Source organism: Ambystoma mexicanum, chromosome 12, assembly GCF_040938575.1.
Source record: "Ambystoma mexicanum isolate Mex_15411 chromosome 12, UKY_AmexF1_1, whole genome shotgun sequence".
In the NCBI taxonomy this organism is placed as follows: Eukaryota; Metazoa; Chordata; class Amphibia; order Caudata; family Ambystomatidae; genus Ambystoma; species Ambystoma mexicanum.
This window is the reverse complement of record NC_090936.1, coordinates 969,059,300-969,077,499: the sequence shown is the minus strand read 5'-3', so window position 1 is coordinate 969,077,499 and position 18,200 is coordinate 969,059,300. Positions and strand designations below refer to the sequence as shown.

At 47.3% G+C, this 18,200-nt stretch overlaps 1 protein-coding gene across 3 annotated transcripts in view; it reads right to left on the bottom strand.

Moving 5' to 3' along the window:
• Positions 1-18,200, bottom strand: part of LOC138514148 (src substrate cortactin-like) — a 524,537-nt gene that overhangs the window by 48,452 nt on the left and 457,885 nt on the right. The window lies entirely within an intron of this gene.

Sequence of the window (18,200 nt, the reverse complement as noted above, 5' to 3'; positions counted from 1 at the left end):
TCTTGCTTTCAAGACAAACACGTTGCCCTTGAGCTATCCTCCCGGACCATGTAGGGACTAGGGTTTACACCTGTGTGTACCGCATCAAATGGGTGAACAAGGCTTCAGCAAATGGGTGACCCCTAAATCAACTCGTTCCCAGGCAAGGTTTTCGATCAGCTCCACCTGGTACCACTTGGCAAACAAAAGCCATACGAGTGAAGTCTGTGGAAGTGTAGATAAGTATAAAGACATCCCCATATACGTTTCTGTCCCCCCTTTTCCCGATCCACCTCTAAAACCACTTTGCTTGATGCCAGCATGAGATTTTCACGCTGGAATAAAACGAATGTATTCCTATGGTATTTACCTTTGTTTTTAGCACCTGCTGAAAGTGGGCGGATTCCATAGGAATCCATTGTAAATGTCGTCTACCATGCGTTAATGGCGGGCAGCATTTACACTTTGAACAAAGCAGAGTTCAAAAGCAAAGGCAAACAGGGGATTTCGTCTAATTTTATACTTTGCTTTTTCACTTCGTCACACAGTTAAAAATTGCATGCATGGACGCAACAGCATTCACATGCAACTGTTGGTGGGTGCATGGATGCAATTTGCAACCATAAATTGTGCATGTTTGGGAGCAGTTGGGAGCGGGGCTCCTCTACTTTTTTAAATTAAGTTTTACTGTTCTCATACTTTTATTTTGAAAAGAAACCGTCTGGAATCGTTTTGCTTTCAAATAAAAGTGTAGGAGGAAGTTACAACTGGCACTTCAGTGCTTTGCACTGCACGTTCCCTTAAACAGAGGGTGCATTTCTTTGGGGGTTTGTATTGTGCGTGGGAGCGGGCGTGGCAATAGTGTTTGTGGAAACAGCGGCAGGCCAGCAGGGAAGATAGTTCCACTACTTATTTTCATACACTTCGACCACTGCATGATGTTAGAGTCTTTCTGCAGCTACATGCAGTGGCGCTTGACGTATTGTACTCGTTATGGATACTTGAAACATCGTCCAGCACAAGTGCAATACCAGACTTGCGTTCTCGGCGAGTGACCGTAGGTCGACTGATTTCCTCGCCAGTAGTTCTGAAGAGAAGCCAATGGCAGCTGTCCACTAGACAGGAACTGCACACCCATAAACTAGGTTTAGGCCGAGTTTAGGCGAGTGCATGGTGGCATATGGGGTTTATCCAATTCCACGGACTTCTCCCAGATGGCGTCGGTTTGCCAAGTGGTTACGACACTAACCTTCGAGCAAGGAGCAATTGTTGGAACTGGCTTTGCGTACCACCAATGTCTTTTTAAATTGGCCTTGTGTTTTTTTATTGTGTTGCTTTTGATCAACTATTGACAAATAGAACAAAAACAGCCATACATACTAACAAGGGCTCCAATGACACTTATTATTTCCCAGTCAACAAATAGTCACACTTTCTAATTACTATGACTTAAAATACTGGGTTGCTTTGTTATTGTTTATTTTGCTGATTTGGGCTGCATTCTTCATACTTGTTGGGAGCAGCGGCATAACATTCAAGTGGCTGCTGAAGTTGTCAAAGTCATACTGTTCTTCCAGAAGCTCCCCCAAAATGTGACTTCCCCAGCCCAATTACCACCCAATTATTGTAATTTCTTTCATTTTAATTTTGGGTTGGGTTGCTTTCGGGTGAGGGAACCCCACTGATTGGGTTTGGCTGCCCATGAAATCTTCATGAATTCGACCATTGTCTCTTTGGGCAGGGGCGCAGCCAATCAGGTTCTGCAGATCACGGGCTGAAACCTGTAATTGGAACCTGCGTTCCATGGAACGTGCAAGCTGCCTCCCCTGCCGTGGGCTGCCACCTTTCCGCCCGCCCTCTTATAACTTTTTTTTAAAAATCCCAACCGCCTCCCTACTTATCTGAATGTTGCAGGGGCGCCGCCCGCCACTGCAGATTCCCTTTTCTGACTGCCATGGTCATAGATGAGGGGATCCGCACGGAGCACCACCTTCTATAACCATGGTGGCCATCTTGGTAAACTATTTTCCTTCAGTGAACGGGACGCGTTCAGCGTTCCGTTGAATGAAGGAAAATACTTTTTATTTAGTTTTAGCAACCCGGGGTGCTAATGGCGTTAATCCCCGGTTCCATCTCTTGGAATGGGGGATTTATGCCATATTACGCAATGCTACAGGAATGGCAATCCATGCATAGCAGTTTATACCCTAGCAGCTAGTTAGTATATGAATTCTTTCTGTAGGACAGCTTCCACACCTGGCTTGAAAACAGCATCAATCATGAGGTCATTGCCCTTGAGACGGCCAGAGGCCCCATTACAGTGGCCCTATTGTGCACATTAAAAAAATGTGCCTTGCCGATTACTATTAGCTCATAAACTCTAGAACTCAACACTTCTTAAGGACATGCTAATACTGTGGCACTTAAGTAATGCCGCCACTGCATTTTTGCTATAGGTACGTGGTGACAAAGCCCTATTCATTATTACTCGGGTGTACACTACCCAGTGTTAAAGTGACTTATGAAACTTCCTTTTATACTTGCTGTGGGACAGTACCCACATTTCTCAGACGGTATGCTACACCTTTAATTAAAAGGAACTGTCACTTCACAACTATAGTGTAAATGAGACAGCATCAGTATTTTTAGTTTTAGTGTTTTTGGCGGCGCAAGCCACCAAATATCGCCAAAACATTGCTACAAGAAGAAAAGCGTTCCAAGAAGCAGTCTTTGTGGTTGGCATGACAACTGGAAATGCTGTGGCATACAATAACCAACGCACTAAGTGTTCATTAATGTTGTACTACACGGATGTAATCCAATAGTGGCTTGTTTAACGTATTTACTTCCAATCGGGAGTACTATCACATTTCATGTGTCTGTGTGACTTTTGGCCCGCGCAATGATCTGTTTTCGAGAGCCAGGCCTCGCTTCATGGGACTGGGTGACGGCAGCCATCTTGTATTTATCTTGATGCTGTTGTCGGAGTATTAAGACATCCTGTGTGAAGATGGCTGATAACCTAGTACTACCCGAGTATACATCGAGAGGTCGAGCTATCAGGTTCATATTAAGACCACCCAGCGTTTCTTCGGCAGTTATGGCAGGCTGCTGGAGGTGGACATGAATAGGTAAGTGAAGGAGTGCTGTAGAGATTGATGCATCCTAGGGTAGGCCACCACGGCAAAGGAAAGCAGCATAAGCGTTGATTGGTTCACCCCCAAATAAATCTGTGCTATTCTAGTACCACCTTGAAAAATGTAACCTTACGCATCATGGAAAGGCTTACATATGGTACTTCTGTTTTGTTTTTTTTAAAGTACAAATGAAAGCCACCTTTCTATGTAAACGTGTATTGTCGTGTTACGTGCTCGCTTGTGTCTAGATCTGTGTCATGAAGTTTGTGCAACCCGTAGTCTGTTGGGATCTCTTGGGTTGTATTGTGGGTCACGCTTTCTATGAACCCATCATCTTCGGTATCACTACATAATATCCCCAATAAAAATATCACCGTAGATATGGCCGTTTGGTTCGCCATAAGCAATATTTTTGTTGGGGATATTATGTGGGAGGGGGAGATGCGGGGGTGGCCCCCGCACATTAAAAAATTATGTGCGGGTTGCGGGGGTGTCCCCCGCAGGGTCCATGTGTGAATTTTGCCGCAAAAATATGGCGATATTTTTGTATCGCGATATTTTTGCGGCGGAATTATCACATGGAACCCCATCTTCTGGTTAGTTTGCTTCGAATATTCTGTCCCAATGTATGTGTATTATGGTATCCTATTAGGTCGCTCCCCAGCTATCATTGCACCTTTTCTTTTTTTTATTGTGCAAATTGTAGAAAAAGAACAAAGTTGGTTTTAAGCAAACCTTACACAATATAACATCTTAATTTTTCCTATTGTAAAACATCAGTAAAAAGACACCACATTTTCATGTTCAACAGTGCCTTTCCAGTCCGTTCAGTTGCTCCCAGTAACGTTCATAAAGTGCAATAAGTAGTTACTGATACAGTACAAAAAGATCCCATACATTCATATTCAACGGTTCCTTTCAGACCTGTTCTATTACACCTATATCTTTCATAAAGTGCAACAGTGCGATAATCATAGCCACTGACGAAGTACTAAAAAAAGATACCACCGTACATCATTGAAAGCAAAACGAATATTACCAACAAATCGATCAAAATATAAAATGATTTTCTCATCTAAACTTTGGCAGTCCATAATCACATCACATGTGTTAATGACTCGGGTTCCTGCGTGCAGAATCTGCAGCACAGCGCGGCACCCAGGTCTTTTTTTCTGATCAACGGGTTGTCCCGTGTGCTGGACAGATTCAAGCGGAAGTGCATATAAGTCTTTCGTGCAGTGGGGGAGGGAAAAAGTTTCAGGTATTGAGCGGGCTCCCTAAGTCTTTTATGTATTCTTGCCAAACTCTCCAAACGTGTCTACCTAGACATTGCACTGATTGTATCGCACCAATCCTTTGCAAACAGATTCTTTTTCAGTGCACGGAGGTCGGAGATTCCCACAGCCAAATCAATTCCCCTCTCCAACAAAACCTTTACATAGACCTTGACGAATGGATTCTCCTCTCCCCCTGCTCTGTGCCTATTAGTTCAAACAAGGATTGTGCTGGCGGATTAATACATTTCTCACATAGCAGTACACGTTTCCAGAGAGTGTGCATAACGTTTCCAGGGAATGTATCATCACTCTTTATAGAACCCCCTACTTTGTATGACTTTGCAGCAAGTGGCTTTTAATAAGTGGCGCGGTTGGTATGTGTAGAATTGGGTCAAAAATAATCAGCGAGCAAGGAATGGCAGGTTCATGTTCAATAATATCTGCAGAAACCCAAGACTCCAACCTGAGTAAATGTACTCTCACAAACTCTGTCTACGCAACTTGCCTTGATGAATACACATGCCACCCTGTACACACACATGCCTAGGTGGAGCATACATACGTGTAGATGAATTTAAACTTTATCATGTAATCACTTGTTGTACCCTTTCCTTTCCCGTCATCCCTCCCCTCCTTCTTCCTTTCCTCGCTATGTCCTTTCTTACTTACTTTGTTTCTTTCTATATTTCTTTAATCATTTGTTCTTTCATTCATTTTCTTTTTTGCTTTCTTTCTTGTAGTACACAATACCAAACATCATATTTCTCTGTGTCATATGTTTTGTGACGAATTACAACTGATGTAAGACCCCATTGTGTAAATTACACTTTATAAAGGTTGACAAATGTGTTCAGACAGTGACTATTAGAACTGGGGTCGGGTCGAGTAGAGTGGCGAGTCCCGTAACCCGGTGGCTTCTTAGTTGTCAATATTCACAGAAAAAATGTATTTCAATGGGGATAACAGAGCGTGCTGCTGTGTTAATAACACTGCCTCCCTCATGCTGCCATGGGGATGCAGAATACCACACAACACCAGAGCAGGATGGGGTTTCTTGCCTCAATGAGCAGCACCAGCCCTGCCCTCAAGGTGTGTTGTGACTTAAGCAGGCCTCTGTGTTCTCACGTGTGGTGCTGAAATGATCACAACACGTCTCTATGCAAGACGGCTGTGATCACGTGTGTTTCATTAATAAAAAATGTTGAGCGGCTTCCCCTGCCAACATGGAATGCATCACATTCTGCTCCACCTACCAACATGGAATGCATCCCATTATGCTCCACCTACCAACATGGAATGCATCCCATTATGCTCCACCTATGAACATAGAATGTATTACATTCTGCTCCACCTACCGACAAGGAATGCAACACATTCTGCTCCACCTACCAACATGGAATGCATCACATTGTGCTCCACCTACCAAAATCGAATGCATCTCATTCTGCTCCACCTACCAACATGGAATGCATCACATTCTTCTCCACCTACTAACATGGAATGTAACCCATTCTGCTACACTTACGAACATTGAATGCATCACATTCTGCTCCACCTACCATGCTCCTTTTGCTGTCCCCCAGCCATAGGTGCTCTAGCCAATCAGATTTACAACCACTGTGTTTATATTACAGCACATTTTAGCCATTTAGATTGGAGGAAACACCTGGGTTGTTTTGTGCTTTCTGTGCAGTTTTGGTGGGTGGGCTGCGCAAAGAGTCAAAATTGACACAAAGGCGGTGGCACGCCCAGCATGCACCTCTTCCAATCCTTGAGCTGAATGGGATGTCCAGAGCAGGGATATACTTTTAAAGGGACAGTAGCGGCACTTGTGAGCAGAATCCCTCTAGTATTTCCAAGACAGTTCTGCATGTTTCAACAGGGCTTTTAGTCTTTAAACGGGGCAAGAGTCTGACGTCTCAGCAGGCTAGCCATTGTGAGCTGGGCTGCTGCTGTACTTAAAGGGCCGTGCCATGTTTTCTTAAGAGAGATGTGTAACCTTTAATAGTGTATTGTTGCTTTCAGTATCAGCATAGAGCCCCCCATACACCGAATGGCTATGGAATCCACTGCGAGGCCCCTAAGGCAAGATTGAGACACGCTACTATGGTGCCCCAATAACTCATCTCCCCTTTTCAAAACCTAGCATACAGCTGGCAGGCGCTAACCTGGTTCTTTCAGACAAATCGCTACGGTCCAGAAGATTGATGTTGGCTTTTCCATTGCTTGTTGTTACCATGTAACTGCAACCAAAGGGTGCAATGTAGGGTCCTCCCATTATGCTGTCTTAACAGTCTAGGCTGATTTTCGTTTTGCCATCACATGTCTGTGATGATCCATTGCTCGCCCCACCGAGTCGCTGCTTATTGAGGCCTTCCATTCTAGTGACGCTGTGAGGTGGGACCCGGAGTGGAGGGGGTGCCGGGAGGGGTAGCGGGACTCCGCGGGATCGCGGCAACGGGCCGCGAGACAGAAAGCACAGCCCCATCCCACCCGTCCTCTCCGGGACTCTACAGGATCGCGGCAACGGTCCGCGATACGAAAGGAGCGGCCCCCTCCCACCCAGCCTTACCTGAGCCCGCCGGGGGTGGCGCCGCGGCTTGTAGCCCGGGATCTGGGTTGGTGGCGGCGGGCCCGCGGGGAGCGCGGGTGGTCGCGGAGAGCCGGCCCACGCGGCCCGCCGAGCGTCTCTCCCTGCCAGGAAGGGAGAGGAGGGAGAGACGGCTTGCTCGGTGGGGCGGTCCGCTCTGGAGCGGCCGAGTGCGCGAACCCACATGGAGAGAGAGAGAGAGACTTCCAAGGGGGGGAGGGACTCACGGGATGGAGTTGCCTGGGAGCGGGACTCTCCTGGCAGGCAGCAGAATTAGGCACTTTGGGAAACCACAGCAGCCTTTAAAGGAGGCGGGACATGGCAATACCAGCCAATGAGAAGCCAGATTGACAGGGGAGGTTTCCATTGGGGGGGAAGCAAGTCACTCACATCACATAAAAGCCAGGGAACTAATCCAGCGTTGGTTGTTGATTTTCCTAGTCATACGAAGAGGACGAGGAGAGAAGGAACAACTGGTGGGCCTATCCTGATACCAAGGAGACTTAGGAGGGTTTAAATCACGTCCCTGGAAGGCTGCCTAAGAGTGGAGTAACTCTCAAGGAGTTCATGGACTATATTTTCTTTAGTTTAAAATCACAAGAATAAAGTATAATTTCAGCAACCCAAACCTGGTCCGGGTCTTGATTTGTACATTGGCGACGAAGGTGGGATTTGCGACAACGCGATGGAGACCCTAATTAAAACCCTGACGGATGGCCAACAGCAGTTGCAGCAATTAATAGAGCTGCAAACGCAACAGGCAGTGGCTGACCACTAGGCGTTCCAGCAAGCCATCCAATTACAGGGCACCCTACAGACCACGGCCCAGGACAAATAACATGAGAACATTATCAGGCTCACAGATGCAGTGACCAGCACGAGGAACCAACCCATGGTGCCATCCACCCTGCTCCAGAAGTATAAGGAGGGAGAGGATCCAGCCTTTTTCTTCACAAGTTTTGAGAGGATTGCAAGAAATGCGCAATGGCCGCCTGAACGCTGGGGACAGTATGTTGCTCCCTTATTATCTGGGGTAATGCAGGGTGCATATCAGGCTGTGAACCCCAATGGTAACACTCCATATGGGGAAATTAAAGCAGCTGTACTGGACCGACTAGGCCTGGATGAGGAGGCCTATCGCCTTCAGCTAAGGGACACCAAATTAAGAAACGGAGAGAGTCCCAGGCAGTTATATTACCGCATTAAAGATCTGACGGAGAAGTGGATGCAATCCCCCACACCAGCCAACCAACCCCTCCTAGATAAAATAATCCTGGAACAGTTCATAGAAGCCTTGCCGAGCCCAATGCAAAGATGGGTTAGGCAACACCACAGGCCTACATTGGCGGAAGCCGTGGACATTGCGTCGGCTTACCAAAAGGCCGGGTATAGTCGCTTCCCCTCAACAAGTATACCAAGAAGGATGACGTCGCCGAGCTTTGAACATCAGATACAAAAAGGCCCAAAAGTGGCACACACCAGATGGAGGCAACTGGAGGAGGTTTCCAGGAAACCAGAAGAAAGGAAGACTGGATACGAGGAGAAACAGTCACCCATAATCCCGGGTGTTCGACAACCCCAGTGCTTTGAGTGTGGTGAATGGGGTCACATTGCCCGGTTTTGCCCCAGAAGGAAGACCACAGAGCCTATGGAAATTGGCTACATGAAGCCACATCCGGAAGTACGTAGCCCTGGTCCATACATCGTGGATATAAGGGTGGATGGACGACCGACCCGGGCGCTGCTGGATAGCGGAAGTCGACAAACAGCCATATCTCCCACCGTGAGTAATAACCCTAATTTACCTAACATTTCTATACCGATAAAGTGTATACATGGGGACATTAAAACATACCCGATGAGAGAGGTACAGATAGAGGTGAATCATGAAACCACTCAATTAAAGGCTGCAGTCCTTCCTACTCTACCCACCCCAGTGGTCCTGGGAACAGACCTGCCCCACTTTGGTAAAGCACTAGATGAAGAAAGAGCGAAGAGTAACAGAACTACGAACATAGGTGACTCTAGAAACCCTCCCGGACATAAAAGACGGAATAGACTAGAGTGGTGCCAAGCCAGCTACATGACCCAACCCATTAACTGGCAACCCGAGGATCATGAGGACTCCCTGAGGGGGGAAACCCTAACTGATCCCACCCTTCGGGTAGCCCGTGAGAGAGCGGCCAATGAGAAAGATCCAGACGTAACAAAAGGACCTGGCTTTCTGTTCCGTCACGGACTATTGTACCGAAAATATAAGGCGGACGATGGGACTGTAAAGGAACAATTGGTATTACCAAAACCCCATAGAATGGTCATAATGCAACTGGCACACAACCACCCCTGTGGCGGACATATGGCCTCCCTGAAAACGCAGCAGAACATCCTGAGACGGTTCTACTGGCCAGGCATATACGGTGAAGTATCCCAGTTCTGTAAGGTGTGTCCCACTTGCCAGCTAACAAGTGGCGTCTTACCAGCAAAAGCCCCTTTGCAGAAGATGCCCCTTATTAACGTTCCTTTTCAGCGGATAGGCATGGACATCGTTGGACCAATAGAACCCGCATCCCGTGGATACAAGTATCTACTAGTCATTGTTGACTATGCTACGCGGTATCCAGAGGCATTTCCCTTGAAGGGAACATCAGCCCGACAACTATGCGACCAGCTCATTCCCTTCTTCGCAAGAGTGGGGTTACCCTCGGAAGTTATCACCGACCAAGGGACCAATTTTATGTCCACCTTACTTCGGCAGGTATGCGAAAGACTGCAGATACATCAGTTACGCACCTCGGTATACCATCCCCAGACTGATGGCCTTGTCGAAAGGTACAACAAAACGATCAAGAAAATGATACGGAGAGTGACCGGGTCAGATGGGAAGAACTGGGACCGCATATTGCCCTTGGTCTTGATGGTATTACGCGACACCCCACAGTCGTCTACCGGTTTTTCTCTATTCGAGCTCCTTTTCGGAAGACAACCCCGAACCATCTTGGATCTTGTAAAAGAAGAATGGGAGACTTCGGATGAGATCTCTTTAACAGAGTACACCGAAGAGTTGAAGGAACATCTGACAGCACTCCGCTCGATGGCCGAGACAAATCTGGGACACGCACAGACAAACCAGGAGAAAAACTATAACAAAGGAAGTCGGATGAGAACCTTCCGAATAGGAGACCAAGTACTAATCCTACTACCCACCAGTACTAACAAGCTATTGGCCAGATGCAGAGGTCCTTATGAAGTTAAGGAGGTACTCAGCCCTGTGACGTATCGGATCCACCAACCCGATCGGGCCACACCAGACAAGGTATACCATGTGAACCTGCTAAAAGCATGGAACGCGCCTGTATTGGTACCCACAATGGATACCGGTGAGGATACCTCAGAACAAAATGTGAATCGTGAACAGGGCAAGCTAGAAGACGTGCAATGGGGAACCATCTTGACTCCTTCGATGAAGTCAGAACTTTTGACCAGACTGTCACCCTTTGGAGAAGCGTTCTCGGCCTTACCAGGGAGGACCGATCTAATCGAACATGAGATCAAAACCGATCCCGGACAGATTGTTAGGCTAAGGTCCTATCGTATTCCAGAAGCACAAAGGCTGGTTATCCGAAACGAAGTAGAAGAGATGCTCCGTATGGATATAATTGAACCATCAACCAGTCCATGGTCATCCCTGATGGTGTTGGTACCAAAGCCTGATGGTACAATTAGATTTTGTATGGACTACCGACAATTAAATACGATTTCCAATTACGAAGCATATCCTATGCCACAAATGGACGAGCTGTTGGAAAGGCTAGGATCCGCCAACTTCCTAAGTACGCTTGACCTAACTAAGGGTTATTGGCAGATCCCCTTGAAATCCACGGACCGGGAAAAGACTGCCTTTACAACTCCCCAAGGTCTATACCAATTCAAGGTTTTGCCATTCGGGCTACACGGTGCACCAGCCACCTTCCAGAGACTGATGGATGTCATACTACATCCCCATGAGAGTTATGCTGCGGCTTACTTAGACGACATCGTCGTGTATAGCACGACCTGGACAGACCATTGTTTAAGCCAGGCCTACACATTAATCCGAAGAAAACAGTGATAGGGGCACACGAGACGGAATATCTGGGACACTTGGTAGGCGGAGGCACGATACGACCACAATTCTCGAAAATCCAGGCCATTCACGAGATTCCTACTCCATCCACGAAGAAACAGATCCGTGCCTTTTTGGGTTTCATAGGCTACTACCGTAGATTTATCCCAGATTTCTCCTCGGTGGCAGCTCCACTAACTGACGCTTTGAGGAACAAAGGGTCTCCCGATTTGACCAAGAACACCGCTGCTTTGGAAGCTATCGATGTCCTAAAGCAGAGGATCACCTCAAATCCAGTACTTCGGTGCCCCGACTTCCATAGCCAGTTTTTTTCTTCAGACGGACGCATCGAATCAGGGGCTGGGAGCAGTACTTTCACAGGAACAAGAGGGCGAACTTCAACCCGTCTGTTTCGTGAGCAGGAAGCTCGTACCTCACGAGGAGGCCTATTCCACTATTGTGAAGGAGTGTTTGGCCATCAAATGGGCGGTAGAGACCCTCAGGCATTATCTCTTGGGTCGCTGCTTTACGTTGTATACCGACCATGCCCCCTTACAGTGGCTCGCAAGACATAAGGATACCAACCAGCGGGTGCTTAGATGGTTCCTGTCTCTACAACCGTTCAATTTCCTTACCTTACACAGACCTGCGGGTTTCCAGCTGGTGGCTGACTATCTGTCCCGGAATGCTCCCTTGCCCAATCGGCCAGGGTTTGTGATGGGGAGATGTGAGGTGGGACCCGGAGTGGAGGGGGTGCCGGGAGGGGTAGCGGGACTCCGCGGGATCGCGGCAACGGGCCGCGAGACAGAAAGCGCAGCCCCATCCCACCCGTCCTCCCCGGGACTCTACAGGATCGCGGCAACGGTCCGCGATCCGAAAGGAGCGGCCCCCTCCCACCCAGCCTTACCTGAGCCCGCCGGGGGTGGCGCCGCGGCTTGTAGCCCGGGATCCGGGATCCGGGTTGGTGGCGGCGGGCCCGCGGGGAGCGCGGGTGGTCGCGGAGAGCCGGCCCACGCTGCGCCCGCCGAGCATCTCTCCCCGCCAGGAAGGGAGAGGAGGGAGAGACGGCTTGCTCGGCGGGGCGGTCCGCTCTGGAGCGGCCGAGTGCATGAACCCACATGGAGAGAGAGAGAGACTTCCAAGGGGGGGAGGGACTCACGGGATGGAGTTGCCTGGGAGCGGGACTCTCCTGGCAGGCAGCAGAATCAGGCACTTTGGGAAACCACGGCAGCCTTTAAAGGAGGCGGGACATGGCAATACCAGCCAATGAGAAGCCAGATTGACAGGGGAGGTTTCCATTGGGGGGGAAGCAAGTCACTCACATCACATAAAAGCCCAGGAACTAATCCAGCGTTGGTTGTTGATTTTCCTAGTCATACGAAGAGGACGAGGAGAGAAGGAACAACTGGTGGGCCTATCCGGATACCAAGGAGACTTAGGAGGGTTTAAATCACGTCCCTGGAAGGCTGCCTAAGAGTGGAGTAACTCTCAAGGAGTTCATGGACTATATTTCCTTTAGTTTAAAATCACAAGAATAAAGTATAATTTCAGCAACCCAAACCTGGTCCGGGTCTTGATTTCTACAGACGCATACAGCACCATGGAATAGCATTAGTTAAGGGGAGGACACCGCTTAAACTCAGGCAGATGTCATGTACTAGGGAATGTCAGTTTGTCACTAACGTGACTGATGGTTTTTACTGCCAGTTATGGACTTCAGAAACAGGTGCCCATAACTCTCTCCTCCAGCACATTAGCTGCTTCTCTGCGTGCTAGAGCTTTGCTTGTCCAGTTGTGAAGCATTAGTATCTTCATTTTATTATAAAGAGCAGAGTTCGAATGGCTTGCTTTATTCTCAGGAGCACACTTAATGTGCATTATTAGGAGCAGAGCTGTGAGTGAATCGGAGTGTTATCATGACTCCTTCTCATAGGGGTTTTGTCTGGGTTTTATTAGGAGCAAGGCTGTTGATGCCTGTAAGAGAAGAGCTCAGAATTGCTCTGGGTATTAGCTAGATTAAAGTAATTAATACAATTCTGTTGCTAACATTTGATGGCAGTGACCGGTGACAAAGTCCCCCCCCCCCCCCCCCGACTGACTCTGGGGACTTCTAATGGGGTGACCAACGGGAATTGTACCTCCCCAATCTGGTAGATGTAGGGCCCACAGTAGGTATACAGGGGATCCCCTGGTTACACAAATGTATTCCTTGTTGAATGGCAGGGGAGAGTCACTAAGAACTCAGAAATCAACTTATAAGACCCTGTCCCTTTACAGGCCTGGGACTTGGACGCGGTCAGAATGGATGTAATCAACAGTGACACTGTCTCCTTAAATCTTTGGGATCGGAAACTGACAGAGAATTAGGTTACAAATGATGGCATTGTCCCTGTAAGAAATCAGGATTTATGGCAATTAGAAATACCAGCAACGCGCTGGTCAACACCATGGCTCACTCAGACCACTGGAAGTCTTCCCTGGTCCCAGGGTGGCATCACTCTGGCTTTCCCATGAACCTTCAACAGACATGCAGACTTTGTGGTCTGCAGAGCAAAGTGGTATCCACCTGTAACTCGTCCCGGGAGGATAGCTCAGCGGCAGTGTGCTCGCCTTGGAAACAAGATGACAAGAAGCAACACAGGCTCGATCCTCGGGTGCGTGCTTAGAAACCTCTGGGTATTAAGCATGTTATAAATACGCAACGAAGACATATACCTGTAACAGCGCCTCGATGCCCTCGGATGTGTGAGCCCTTTAAAAATGCAAATAAATAAATAAAACGACATCAATCTACTGTGGTCACTCAACGAACGGAGTAAAGACAGAGACCAGGGGTAATAAACAACTGCTTACCTCTGGCACCCAAGTGATCCTCCGTAAACACCACATCACAGGCACTGCAGCCTGAGGGAGTCCATAACAGTGACACAAGTGAAATCCAAATTGGGGGACAAGCCATTTTAAGGCTTGATCCGGCCCAAAAGGCCCTCAGTGAACACAGGGGACCTCGAGCAGTATAAATTCATGCTCTTAGTCAAGTTGTGTGGATGTTTGGAGAAGGAGCAGTTTGAAGCAAAGCAATTTGGAAGCGGTTAGAGAGTAGAAAGAGTGCAGCAAGGAGCCAATTTTGGTGAGATGAAGGCGTGCAGAGCGGAGGAGTGTGAAGAGAAGGAGGTAGAGATCAGCGAGGTAGAATAATTGAGAATCAGGAGGGCGATAGTGAGAAAGGGGCAAATGAAATGGGAACATCACGAGGAGGAGGGTGAGGATCAGGAGGAGGTGGTTGATATATCAGGAGGAAGAGGTGAGAATCAGGAGGAGGTGGTTGATACATCAATAGGAAGAGGTGAGAATCAGGAGGAGGTGGTTGAAACATCAGGAGGAAGAGGTGAGAATCAGGAGGAGGTGGTTGAAACATCAGAAGGAGGGTAGGAGGAGGTGGTTGAAATGTCAGCAGGAGTAGCATGAGAGGAGCTAATTGAAACATCAATGGATGGAGGATTAGAATCAGGGGCAGGTGTTTTATGCATCAGGAGGTGAAGGGTAAGAATCAGTAGGGTTTGAAACAGCAGGAGGAGGTAGTTGAGCAGAAGTAGAAGGTGGTTGCGACAATGGGACAAGGGGGAGAAGAATCAAGAGAAGGTTGGAGATGTTTTAAAAGAAAAGGTAGCAGGCACCCCTCTCCAGAAAGAACACGGCACGATAATCCGTTCTGTGGTTTTTTCCCACTTTGAGAGTTCGCAGCCATCGCTTTTTGCTCAGTGTACCTTTCACAGATGGGAAATAACCATTTGCATATCAGTGTTTGTCCCGCCCACATGGGCAGTCCAGCACTGAATTGCTACGGCAATTCCCTTCTGAACAAGAGTACCAAGAGCAACCCCATACACGTGTTTCAGCCTTGTTGGACCTCATCATTGAGATCGAGCTGTGCCTCTCTGAGCACTGTGAGCAGGGAGTCCATTTCTGGGTGCCACCAGGTAACTCAGGGTGACCAACCCCAGGTTCCTTGCAAAATATTTTCAAAAAAAGGTAGCAGGCGCCCCTCTTCAGAAAGAACATGGCATGATAACCTGTTCTGTGGTTTTTTTCCCACTTTGCGAGTTCGCATCCATCGCTTTTTGCTCACTGTACCTTTCACAGATGGTAAATATCCATTTGCATATCACTCTTTGTCCCGCCAGGCCAGCACCAAAATGCTATTGCAATTCCCTCTTCAACAAGAGTACCAACAGCAACCCCACTACCCAGAGTACACGCCACATGCCTGGCATCCTGCCTCCCCACCAACCAGTGCGCAAACCCAATACCTGGAATACTGCCCCCACCACCGAGCTTGCAAGTCCAATACCTGGCATACTGCCCCCCACTGCCAAGACTGCAAGCCCCATACCCGGCATCCTGCCCCCTAACAGGCAGAGCAGGAGCCCCATACCTGGCTACTTTTGGTCCCGATGCTAAGTCCAGAAGAGCATTCCTCTTGTGTTCTACGCGGGCTTTCTCGGGAGCAAGGCAGCAAGCACAGCAACCCGAACCCACACATGCCTCCTGGGGAGGGGGCACAATGATGGGCACAAAACTTTGTAGGGGAGGCAATTGCTGCTCTGGCCTTACTCTAGAGAAGTCACTGCATAACCAGTGGACTGACCAGCTTCTCCTGGGCTAACTCACTGCATCGTCGCTGTTCCTTGTGCATTCTAGGAACTTGGGATATCGTCAAATTGTACTACAAGACGCCTGCTCCTGAATTTTCAGCCTTCTTGCATCAACGGAATCCGTACACGACCTGCTCCCTTGTTTGTCCCTTCAAAATCGCCTGGCCCGCCGGATCATGGTGACTGCCGTTGCAATCTGCCTTCTTTGCATCCTAGAGGTGTCCTGAGAACGCCTGCTCCACTTAAGTCTTCATCTTTTCTTCATTTGGGTGTTCAGCTGGAAGATGCCTGGAACTGAGATCTATACACTGTGACCGACCAACACTTAATCCTATGTCCAAAAGTGACATTTGCACCTATGATCCTTGGGCCTTCCTCAACCGGATCAAGCACAGGTTGATTGAGTCCCTAATGGATTCTGGAACTGCAGCAGTGATCTCTGGAGAAATCTCAGTCAGACGGGTAAGTTAACATACCTGTTCCTTCACCCTCTTCTCCATAGGGTGACAAGAACGTAAAGTCCTGTCTCTAACTCACTCTTTTCTCAGTTTGGTCAGTGGAGGCCTGGTCAAGGATCCCTTCCTAGGCCTATCCGAGTGACTGTGAAAGAGTGAGTTTACATATCTGAACTTTATTTACCTTTTGAACTTTTTGCATCATAACAACCGGCATCGTCCAATCCCTTAGAAAACCTATCTGAAAAGTATAACTTTGAAACTGATGACTTCAGGGCAGAAGGCCCAAAACCATGTTAGGGCTGGACTCACTAAGTGTTAGGGAAACTATTCTGCAGTTATTCAAAAAGTGTTTTTACTGAAACACATGAATCTGACTACTTACCTGTGTTTTAATGTTTATTGAATCATATGCTTTCTTTCTTCTCCTAAGAATTAATGTACTTATATGTTTGATAGTAAGTGTGTGACAATATCTGACTCCAGGTTTTACTTGGTGGCGTGTATATTAAAGGCCTAATAAATCATTGTATATTTTTGTACTTTCCCATCTAACTGGAATTATTGGTGTTGTTCTGTGTGGCCGCATTGTAGCCCTAGACACCTTGCACAGTCCTCCTGAGACTAAGCCTTGCCTCTCTGCTACCTTACCTCGGTTGGGCTTTGCTAGATCTCATAGTCTCCATGTTCACCATAATAGGTTGGATTTTGGAAATCCACCTTAACAGCTGCCATGAGGGCACCTTGTATCTGCACAGGTAGTATAAATACACATCCTGTATTTCAGGGGTCAAGTGCTAAACATTTAAGTGGGGGGACGCATCAACAAACGCAATGCGATGTGACGTTGCCAGAAATTACCATAACAAGGTGAAATATGCACATTTCATTAAATTGCCTTTGCATAACCACTCAAACTGCACAGGACGAATGGCATTTGCCTTTCATAAAATCAAAACACACACAAAACCAAGAGAGGATATTTTCTTCTAATACTGTTTTTGAAAATGTTAAAAAGTGTGCATGTTTTAAACTCCAAGAACCAATACAAATGTTTTCCCTGGAGCTTGCAGTACCAAAATGGACATTTCACCTTTAGTTGTTTGTTAATTTTCATCAAGTTATAGTTTGGTGGTGAAGTGTCTGGCCTCCAAACCAGACGACTGCGTTTTTTGATGCCGTTGGTCCGCTTTAGTTCATAAATTCAAAGAAGACAATGTTTCTCATTTTACCTGGGGGGACTCCAGAAAAAAGAGGGTGGACTCCGTCCCCCCGTGTGTACCCTCGACTTGAGCCCTGCTGTATTTTCACTACTGGGAGTACCTCTAACGCATATCCTTGCCTGTGGCTCTTTGAATCCTGGTAGCATAATGAAAGGTCAGGTAATGTTTTAGAACCCCATGACCATTGTTAAAGCCGTTATTAACCTAGAAGTTGTAAGCAGTACCCTGAACACATAACAAGCGCAACCCACCCTTGGCATTTTAAAAAGGAATTCAAGTGAACTACGTTTAATTTTTCTGAACATGCCAGATGCTCAAAAGAATAGAAGAGATTTTAAGGGTTGTAGGAGGATGTTTCTTTCTGATTTCGATTAAGCTTCTTATATAGACCTAGCCGAGGGCCGTACCAGGAGTTATGGGCCCTGAAGACCAAGTTAAAGGCCTGAGCGCAGCAAAGAAGCTTAAAAGAAATCCTTGTCCTCAGAGGGAAGCAATGCAGTTTCTTCCAGAAAGGAGTTATATGAAGATTACAAGGAGGTTTGTCATGTTATGTTAATGATTATTTGAAAAGCACTCATACCCGAAGGCAAGAGAGCACTAGGTGACAAAAAGCATATTCTGGAATGTAATGGAGGTAATTGCAATAATCCAATATTGAGCATATAATGGCCCGAGCAATTACAACAAGATGATTTTGGGAACGATAAGGATGAATGTGTTTTAATAGCTAAATATAATAGAAAGTGGAACTGACAATTTGATTTATTTGGACAGAAAAGCCT